Source organism: Zonotrichia albicollis, chromosome 1 (assembly GCF_047830755.1).
Source record: "Zonotrichia albicollis isolate bZonAlb1 chromosome 1, bZonAlb1.hap1, whole genome shotgun sequence".
NCBI lineage: Eukaryota > Metazoa > Chordata > Aves > Passeriformes > Passerellidae > Zonotrichia > Zonotrichia albicollis.
In genome coordinates this window covers 109,019,739-109,028,701 of record NC_133819.1, presented here as the reverse complement: position 1 = coordinate 109,028,701, position 8,963 = coordinate 109,019,739, and positions in this window count along the sequence as shown.

Genomic DNA, 8,963 nt, shown 5'->3' with positions numbered 1-8,963 from the left:
CCTCTTCTCAGTCTGTGGCTCTCACCTGGCCTGGGTGAGACATGGCAATAAACCTTCTCTGGTTTTCCTGGCTTATCTCTCTGCCCTGCAGGGCTACCAGCCTGCTTTACCACATCCCAGCCAGGCAGCAAGGCCAGCACAGAAGGGACAGTGGGAAAGCACAGCCTGGGGTGGGTAAGACCTTTGCCTTGAGGTGCCAGGTAGCAATGACCAGTTGGTTTAGGGGTGCCATAGAACTGTACAGGGGAATGATATGTATGCTCTAGGCAGTTCTGCTAACCATCTGCTGAGCTTCCATGCAGTTTTTCCTTCATTCAGTCCTCATCTGAAGAAAAATATTCCTTGTGGAGGCAAATGTTCTAAAGCGCTGGATTATATATGTTTGGAAGAGAGGTCTGTTTTATGAGATGGACTTGTCAAGAGGCAGCAGCTAGGGCAGGGGAGGAGGAGAGCAGCAGAGATTTAAGCCCAAAGTTGTGTTCCAAGTCTCCAGAAATATTTCCAGTATCATCCTCACTTGTTTTGATGAATTTTATCTGTAGGTTAGTATTTCTTGTCCCTTTCAGTCTGCCTATTATTGTCATTGGAATTACTAAAGAGCAACTTCTGCTAAACAAGTGGCTTACTCCTAATAACAAGATGCAAACAAACCTATAAGATTATTTTAAAAAAAGGCATAATTAATTTTGCAAAATCAAAATTACAAATTATTCCCACTGGCCCCATAAGAATCCCTTGGCCATGCTCAAAACAGTTGTGTAGAAGCCTTCATGTCCTAGTACCAATGTCCCAAACCACAGTGTCCATCTTCACAATATTCTTCATAAATTCATTGTTATTCAATTACCTTCATAAATTCAGTTTTAAAGGTCTCCTATGTACCATATACTTGCAAGGCAACATATTGTGGTACAATAACTGGTAACAATACCTGCAATAACTGGTGTGGTGTGATCAATAACCTACCAATAACTGGTGTGATCAACCAGTGCACATGTTCTGCTCACAGTTCTTTCCTCTTGAAGCTTGGCAACATTTTCATTTTTGTATATGCAACACAGCTGTATCCAGCCCTCAAATTCCATCCTGTTCAGTAAGGATACGTTTTTCTTATCCCAAATATTTATTTCTGTTATGCGGAGATGTTGTAATAATAAGTCTTTTCACAAGGACATTGGCAAACAGTTATCTGGAGGCTGTGTCATCCTCCCCAAATTGGAAATAATAATAATAATGTCTGACACCTGTTAAGAAGGAAAAAATTCTAAGGTATGGTAAAGATCACACCAAAAAGTTTGGAAGTTGCAAAAGTTGTGGTTTGCAAATACAGCACAGATAGGTGGCCCCTGGACAAAAGGCTTATAACCAAGTAAAAAAGAAAGGAAATAAGGTGGTTACAGACATGAGAGCCCAGGCAGATAGCATGGCTGCACAAATCAATGTGGTGAGTAGTATTCTCAGTATATTCACTGTTCATGGGTCATGGCTACAATCTTCTAAAAGCTAACTGCTGACAAAGGGTAAAGCTGCCCCACTCTTCTGTCCCGGAATTATCTTCCCTAGCTTTGATATTGGAACTCATGTGCTCCCAGTCTGTGAAACTGATCAGGCAGAAAAGCACTTTTAAAGAAAGGCAATTGGTTTTCTGCCAACTTAGCTTCCTTAAACATCTCACTACATGATCAGACAAGTAAAAGTGATGGCACAGGAGACAGACTGGGGGCACAAGTGAGTGTAGAAGAGACTGAAGGAAAACCAAGAATTTTGGTAACACCTTGCTGTGAGGTTTACTTAGATGTAAGGTAATTCCAGACTGGAACTTAAGTGCTGTCACTGGTTTCATAAGTATTTTGGTGGGGATGAGTTTTGAAGGCAGATGCACTACAGAGATTTATGAGAAGTTCCTTTTATAGATGGATGGAGGGAGGGAGAGGGAGAGATATAGAAAGAAAGGTGACAACTGCTGCTTTGAAAATTTCTGAGAAAGACTCATGGAATGAAAGTTAGTTAACATTTCAAGAGCAGATAAGAACTTTGTTGCTTTCTCAGTTGTTTGAAGCTCAGCAGTTCCCCTGATAAAACCTTTTTCTTAGAAGATGCAAATAAATAAAAAAGGAAAGGAAACTGTGCACTGTGTCAGATCTGTCAATGGACTGAAGAAATTAAATGAATGATAGTGTGATTAACAAGGATTTTGAGCTAACATCTCGAGCATGATTGAAATAGAACATAAGCAACCCCTCCCTTGCTTAGTCAGTCTTCCTCAAAGATGCTCTCCTACTAACTCTAATGATTTGATGTAAAAGAGGGTTTACAGGAACACATACATTCTTTCCCTTGCAGAAATGTATTTTCTTATCCAGTACTCAAGAAAGAAAAGTCCTTCTAGTACATTACATACAAAACTCATCCCTTTTTTAGACAATTTTCTTATGATAAATATTCTCCTTTTCGTTTACCTAAGACTAGAGCTTTGGTATATCACAACCGACATGAAACTTTACAATTTCTGTGACTATTTTTTATAAAGTATACACAAGGTAAAATATCACATGCATAAATGTAGACAATGGTTTATTATTTTAAAAGACATAAGCTGATATTTTGGCCATTTAAGAAGAATAACAGGCTATGATTTCATAATTCTAAAATAAAATGTTTGCCCTTTTCAAAAGTCCAGACCATAGGTACATACAATCTAGCCATCAATTATACTTGTTTTAGAGCTCATAAAACTTATATCTTAAAATATGCCAGCAAAGACTTTTTATAGACAGTTCCGTGTTACGTTTCAGTCAACTAAAATTTTGTCCTTTGTTCTAGTCTTACAATTCTTTACATTGCTTAGAAAAATTAGGTCTAAACCAATAAACATAGATCAATAAACATAAATCAATAAACATAGAAGGTTTAATCTGCTTCTCCTCACCTGATTTGACCACTCTCTTTTCCACTTGGCTCTCCTTGTCATAATTTCTGATGAATTCAAGCTTTTTTGTTTCTTTTCTCCAGACAGCAAAGTTATTTCAATTCTTCATTTGTGGGTTATAATTTATTTTCCTTGACTTTATCTAATCAACTTTCCAAGTTGATGATGACCAAATACTGGGAGGAATTCTGAGAAAGACAAAGAAAAATAAAATCCATGTTTAGTATTTTCAATAGATATCTAATATTGAATCCTACAAAAGATAATTATTCCAAACTGAATTATTCTCACTAGCTAAATCAACAGGGTAAAATGTTCTCCATCATGGATGGAGAATCAAAGGCTCATTTGGAATGACTAAGAAAGAATAGAGTATTTATGAGTAGCAAAATGGGTAATGAATTTATTTGAGCAATAGTACCTTATTCCTTCATAAATATATACACACAAATAGCTAGACTGTGAATGTATTTAGAAAATTACACAAAACTGCATTTTGTCATTACTCGAAAACTAGTAGTATTTAATAATGAAGGTTACAGTCTAGGAAAAAAACTTTCTTATTCCTACAGAATCATCATAAAAGAGGCATAAGTATTTTTATGGCCCCACATTCTCCTCAGCAAGGTTTCTAATTAGTCTTTTAATTTAGAATTTTTCTTACTGATACCAAGAGCAAACTCAACTTGATTTTCAGACTGACTTAATAGTAAGATATATTGCTTTTTTACTTGGAAAAGAATATATTGCAATTATGGAATAACACTTTTTAAAAGTATCTTTTTGTATGAGAGGCATGCTATAAAATTTCATGCTGGATAAATGGAAAAGAAAGTGGTAAAAAGCATTGCTACATACATAAAAGAAATACCAAAAATCAACATAGCAGATTGAAAAAATAGTCAGACACGAACCATATGAAATTCAACAAAGGGGAGAGCAAAGTCCTGTACCTGGGGAACCAACCCCATGCACCAGCTCATGCTGAGGGATGTCATTATAGAGCACAACACAGTACAAAGTACCACGACTCCATCAGAGGGGTGCAAGAGAGATTTATTACAGCAACATGTTGCTTTTATACTTTTTCAAGATATTTACATTCACTTAACATACACATTCACTGCTTATTAGTTATAGGAAAGAAAGAAAGTTCTCAGTGGTTGACCAAGGAGCCACATCATTCTGTGAGCCAGCTAGAGTCTGTATCTCTTAACTTTCTCTCCTCCATCATGTCTCCATGGTGACAACCCTGGTGTCTTCCTCAGGAGAGATATGGGGCTTTCCTTTATCTTCAGGAGGCCTTTGCTGGCTCACAAGAACAGCACAGAATATCTCTCCTACAGAGGGATGATTGCGAAAAGCACCTGAGAGTCCTGGTGGACAAGGTGGTTGTAAAGCCAGCAACATGCCCTCACCACAAAGGGCAAGAGAATCTTTGACAGCACCGGAAAGAGCACTGCCAGCAGAATGAGGGGGTTCTTCCTTACCTCATGGGATCACAGTCTCTGAAAGGAAATCACACTCGACATAATTTGCACTTTCTACTTCCCCTCAGGAAGCTGATGGGAATTGTGACAAGCTGGAAGTACTGCCCTCTAGTTGTTCAGTCATCTCTTCTGTCCTTCATGGTCATGAGTCTTCAGAAGGTAGATGCTGGAGATGATGCAGATGATGCAGAAGTGAGAGTCCCCAGAAGAACAGTAGGGCTCTCCACTGCAAATGTGTTGCCTTTTACCAGATATGAAAGTTCTATTATTTTCCAGATCATTGCTACCTTTATTCAGTATGGCTTGGCAGTGCCTTCTCATGTTTGTCTTTCCTGCTTTGCTTTCAACATTCAAAAACTGAAGTTAGTGAACTGTAGCACTTTGCTTCTGTGCCATAAAATAAAATATTAACTTCTAAGAATACTTGAGGAATTTGCAGCTCTAAGGAGGTTTAGATTAGATGTTCTGCTATTTTTTATTTATAGCATATGTTCCTAGTAGCTGGAGATTCCCTTTTGAAGAATAAAATCAGGACATGGAAAGATTTTCTCACTGAGATACTGCACTTACTCCCATTAGTGCAAACTGCTGAACCTGCTGTGAGCTTCTTTATTCTAAATATTTATATTTGCAGACTAAAATGATAGGTAGTAGAATAAAAGTTTAGCATCCCAATGATTTTTTTTCTGGGTTTGTTATTGCCCCTCTGGAATGTGGCAGAGCTGCCAATATCCTTCAAGTGTGCAGTGCTGTTTGAGTACTTCATTTTATACAGGAATATACAGGCTTGCATTTCACATGCTGCCTTTTATTACTATTCCATACAATAGCCAATGCAGAATGGAAATTACAAAATTCTGTGGAAAAAAACCCCCCAACAATCAGGCAAGAAGCTGGCAGAATAAATTCAAGACAAATTTATTCTGTTAGCATCATCCCTTTTAGGAAGCAAAAAGCACCATTTACCCTAAAAACCACTCTGATATTGTTGTGTATTTTGATAACAAGTTGCTGCATTTAAAATAAACAGAATTTGAACATCAACCATTTACATAGGCAGACCTTCAGGTGCAATTTCATTTTGCCACAAGATGCATTAACACAGAGACTGGGCATGTAGAAAATCCCAAAAAAGTTATGAGATCACCAAGTTCAGTTGGTAAAGAAATACTAAACCAAAAATGGCATTTTTTCTTCTACCAAACCAAAAATAAGGCATTTTCTTCTTTTTCATCTACCAGAAGACCCTTCTTCCTTGGGATCTGCTCTGTTACATGATGGTATTGTTGATGTTACAAAACACCAGTGTAAACACCCTCTTTTTTTTTATAAATTTCAAGATGAAAAAGGAGTCTGAAAAAGAGACTCAAATTCGCCACTATCCTATTACCAGTAGATCCTGAGCTATCCTTATTATAAAGTGAGTAGGTTGCTATCAGTTGGAGTGAGGTCACAAAATTAGGTGCTTTCACCAAAAATGATGTATGTTAAAAGCTTTGTCTAAGAAACACCTGGCTCACAGGAAGAATCTTTAACTTTCTTATCAAGACCTTTAGTAAAGAAGGTTTTCAAGTAGGTTGTACTACCATAAAATTCTTTGCTGTCCCTTTCTTGCATTTACAGCTTCATAAATACTACATTTAATTTTTTTTAAAATGTACATTTGAAAATGTTAATGAATCAGCATTCTGTATTTTCCTTCTTGTGGATGGAAATGTCCATGACTCTGTGGAAATTCAGATAATACAAGTGACAGAAAACAACTTGTTACTGAGAAATATGAGTTGGAAACATAGGAAAAAGTCTTTCAGAAAAGGACTGATCCTCCTCTGTCTGAATTCTTCTCTCTTCAAAAAATATGACCTACTCAAATGCAGATCAACAAAAAAGAAAGACTACACTGACAATAGTTGGAATAGAGGTGGAAATAAGATCTCATTGAAACATATTTGCATTTGAAACTCTTGATGATGACTGAGATTTACACATCTAAATTACAATTAAATAATGTTAAGGTTGGGAGTAACTCACAAGAGCAAAGAAATGTGCAATTAAGGGGAAAATATACCATATGTCCTTTGATATCCAGGCATATTGCAGTGCATTAAGGAAGTCATAAAAGAGACACCCTGTTGTGGTTATGTGTTCTGAGACATGTGGCACATTTCCATTGTAGCTATCTATTTCCCTGCTTGTATGCATCTGTGCCATTATTTAAATGTTGATTTTGAAAGTGAAGTTCCCTTTGCATGGTTAAAAAAAAACCAAGTTTCAGACTGGCTTTTTTCAATGTTTGTTTAAATTTGTTGCTATTTATGAATGTGGAAGTCCAAAATGTTAAACACATGAATGAAAAAACATCACAAATGGCAAAAAACCAAAAAAATTAATCTCCAGAGAAAATGAGGCAAAGGAGAGTTTTAACGGCTGTGAATGAATGATCTTATATCTTCCCTCTAGAAACTGACAGAGTTGCATTTCAAACACTGCTTTCCTGTATTTTGCATGGAAATAGGAATAAACTAAAATAATTCACATATTTAGTTTGGACCATTTGTGGAAATAAAATGGGAAATGACTCCTTTCATTTTAAGGTTCCTCACCTGTGGCCTCCCACAAGGTTTTTTTTTTTTTTTTTTCCCTCAAAAGTCAGCCTGAAAGTGTGGAAGAGCAAAATGGAACATTCAGATCCCAGGAGCAGTGTTTTTGTGGCTGGCATCTAACCCACATTGTCTCAAACACTGCAATCACCAAAACACCCCAGTGCAAAATCCTTTATACACAGGGGTCGGGTAACCAGAGCATGGCATATGGACATCACACTTGTGGAAAAAGAAAAACATTTTGTGGCATTCCCAGTGTTCAGTGAATTTCATGGGAACATGTTTGCTGTGCCTGCAGCCTTGGGACACCTTCAGACACCTCACCAGTTCTCCAGGGACAAGTATATGCTAAAAAAAGAGTCTTCATAATTCTGTTACTAACTGGGTGGGAGATGGTTGGTTCTGATTACACTGATTTAGCCATGGCATTCTTCACTGCTAGGGTTCTTTGCTGCTGTTTGTAGTAACTAAAAAAGTACCATTTTGAACACACAGGTACTACAACATTTACTCTCTGAGCTCACTCCAAGACCATGTAATAATAACCATAGATCACCATGAAGCATATCAACTTTAGAAAAACACGGTTTCTTCAAATTTTCTTTTTTTATTTTTGGTTTCCTACAAGCATTATAGTAGTGACAATGATGATGATCATGATGATGATGGTGATGATGAAGTGTGTAGCAGACAGAAAAATATTGACCAAAATAGTCCAAAAAATGGACCACAGTGATGAGTGAAATGGTTAGAAACACGAAGTAATGGACACACTGGCATTGCTCCATCTTAGCATAACATACAGAGCGACCACTGAGCCACAGATATTTCCTGGAGAAAAGCAAGCCAGATTAGCATCACATGAACTCTGGGTCCTGTATAATCTGAAGAGGCAGGGCAGAAGTGTCATTCTGGTGTCACAGAGCATCAGGCCCAGGTGGCGAGCCCTTGTGGGGGGAGTGGGATGCTGTAGGAATGCAACAACAGCTTGGAGCCAGCGAGCCCGGGAACTGGCTGCAGGAAGAGCCAGGGCCTTCCACCAGCACTGCTGAGAAACAGAGCAAGCAAGGAAGGATCGAGATTCACGCCTTGTGGCTGTGGTATCCGATCAGTGTCCTGCCAGCCAGGGAAGCACACACACCTCGGCCAGCTGCAAGAGCAGCCCCCAGTTGGCCAAAGGCAAGGAATTCTGTACCCACAGCCTGCAGCGTGGCACGGGAACGCACACAGGCTGAGCAAGGGATGTGCCCAGGAAAAAGAAGGTTTAAAATGCTTTGGCTGGGGACTTTCAATGTCTCTGCACCAACTCCCCGTTGCAACTCTTCATTCTTCTAAAAACTGTCTTAGACTGTCTTAAACTTCAGCGACACCGAGATTCCCTCCAGTGGCTGCACTGAAACAAATCAAGGCTGGTTTCAGGGCTCCAGCGTTTGTAATTTTATGTTTAATGTTGCAGCCGAGCTTCTTGCTGTTTCACTCTCAGGGAACCTGCAGCCACCCAACTCATCGGGGAAAGCCGTCCCAAGCCACTGGGCAGCCTGTTCAGTGCTCTGCCACCCTCCATGTAAAAAAGTCCTCGCTCATGTCCAAGTGGAAACTTCTTGTGTTCTAGCTTATGGCCCTTGCTCCTTGTGTTGTCGCTGGGCACCACTCTCTTGGCCCCCTCCTCTGAGATGTGTAGATGTAGAATCGTCTCTTCTCTAGACTAACAGGGTCAGTTCCCGCAGTCTCTCCTCAGGAGAGATGCTCCAGACCAGGTCCCCTCCGACTCCGAGGGCCTCCCTTCATCACCTCCCAGCACGTCCCGTCCCGTCCCACTCTGCCCCGCCCCGCGCTGCCGCCAGAGCGGGCTCCCCGGGTGCAACCAACTACGGCGCTGGGAAGAGGGGGGAGTAGAGGCTGCCGCCCGGCACAGCCCGAGCGTGTCCCCTGCAACGTGCG